The sequence below is a fragment of the Callospermophilus lateralis genome, chromosome 11, assembly GCF_048772815.1.
Source record: "Callospermophilus lateralis isolate mCalLat2 chromosome 11, mCalLat2.hap1, whole genome shotgun sequence".
Lineage (NCBI taxonomy): Eukaryota > Metazoa > Chordata > Mammalia > Rodentia > Sciuridae > Callospermophilus > Callospermophilus lateralis.
The window spans coordinates 79,975,668-79,977,677 of NC_135315.1; positions in this window are offsets into that span (position 1 = coordinate 79,975,668).

Genomic DNA, 2,010 nt, shown 5'->3' on the forward strand with positions numbered 1-2,010 from the left:
GAGGGCTGGGGATGTGGCTCAGTGGTTGAGTTCTCAAGAGTTCCATCTCTGATAGCAAAAAATAATAATAGTAATAATAATAATAATAATAATAATAATAATTGAATAAATAAAATAAAAAAAGGGCTGGGGATGTAGCTCAGCAGTAGATCACCCTTGGATATTTGTACTAGGGAGTACAAAAAAAAAAACAAATTTTTCAATGCATTTTACTTTTTGTCTAGTTTATTTCATTCAGAATCTCCCTGTTTTTGCTATTATCAATAGTTCTTTATTCTTGCTAAGTATGTTTCCAAAATTTATTATCTATTTTCCTATTGATATACATTGGGGATTTTTTTTAAGGAAACCAGGTTATATTTATACAGTGGAAAATTATTAAGCAATGAAAATAAGAAGTACATTCACATTCAACAACTTGGATAAATCTTATAAAAATACATATGGAGCTAAAAAAGCCACACACCAAAGAACACATGTGTATGATTACACTGAATAAAGTAACAAAACAGGCAAAACTAATCCTTGTTATTAGAAGTTAAAATAGTGCCTAACTCTGGGGGAGCGGAGGGAATAATTAGGGGAGCAATGAGAGAGGGCTCATGAAGGTGCATTTGATGTCCAATTTCTTGACCTGGGTTAGGGCTTAGTGGATATGTTTACATTGTGATAATTCATTGTGCTATATGTGATTTTCTTTTGGCTGTTATATTTAATAAAAGAGAAGTTCTATTAACAGTAAAAAAATCAATCTCTACATCCATGGAATAGTTAGTAATCAAATGTCTACTATATGGTTAATATGAGTATAAGGGTTCTGAGGCATGACATGTTCCCACAGTCCAACATTGGGGATTTTTTGACTATTACAAATAAAACCACCATGAATAGTTGTGCACAAGTCTCAGTGTGGATGTATGCTTTTATTTCTCTGGAGTAAATATCTCGACAGATGTGATGATTTAATTTTTAAAGCAACTGCCAAACAGTTTTCTAACAGTTTGTGCCATTGTTTGTACTACATGTTATAGTCTGCAGTTCTAAGAGAGATACCATAGTCTTCATCTTTGTCAACATTTGTTATGATCAGTCTTAAATTTTGTCCATCCTACTGTATGTGTAATAACACTGCAGTTTTGATTTACATTTCAAATTATGTTGGATATCCTTTCATGTGCACATTCACCATATTTGTATGTACTTTGGTGAAGAAAAAAATCTTCTGTCCATCCTTTCAAATTGGGTCATTTTTCTTATTAGTAAGTTGCAAGAATCATTTGTGTATCCTAGATATCATTCTCTTGAGAGATATATGTTTTGCCAATACTTTGTCCTAGTCTGTCAGCTTACCTTTGCATTTCCATAACAATGAATATAGAATAGACAAAGTTTGTTGTTGTTGTTGTTTTTAGTACTGGGGATTGAACTCAGGGGCATACCACCACTGAGCCACATCCCCAGTCCTATTTTGTATTTTATTTAGAGACAGGGTCTCACTGAGTTGCTTAGTGCCTCACTTTTGCTGAGGCTGGCTTTGAATTTGCGATCCCCCTGCCTCAGCCTCTTGAGCCACTGGTATTACAGGTATGTACCACCACGCCCAGCATGAGACAAAGTTTTTAAGTCTGATCTATTTCTGAGAGTAGAGAGAGAAAAAAGAGAGCATGAGGCTGAGAGAGTCTCTGCCAAGCAGCTTTTTATATTTTCTTCCAGAAGTTGTAGAGGTTTAGCTGCTACATTTAGGTCTGTAGTCTATCCCTACCAGTAGTGTGTAAGGGCTCCCATTGATCCACATCCTTGCCAACTTATTATTACCTTTTTGATTATAACCATCTTAATAGATGTGAAGTAGTATCTCACTGAGGTTGTACATTTCCCTAATGGTGCTGGGTATCCTTTCATTTGCTTATTGGCTTTTGCTTATTTTCTTGGGAGAAATGTCTATTCTAATTTCTTGCCATTTGTCTTTTCATATTGAACAATAAGAATTGCTTATATATTCTAGGTAGT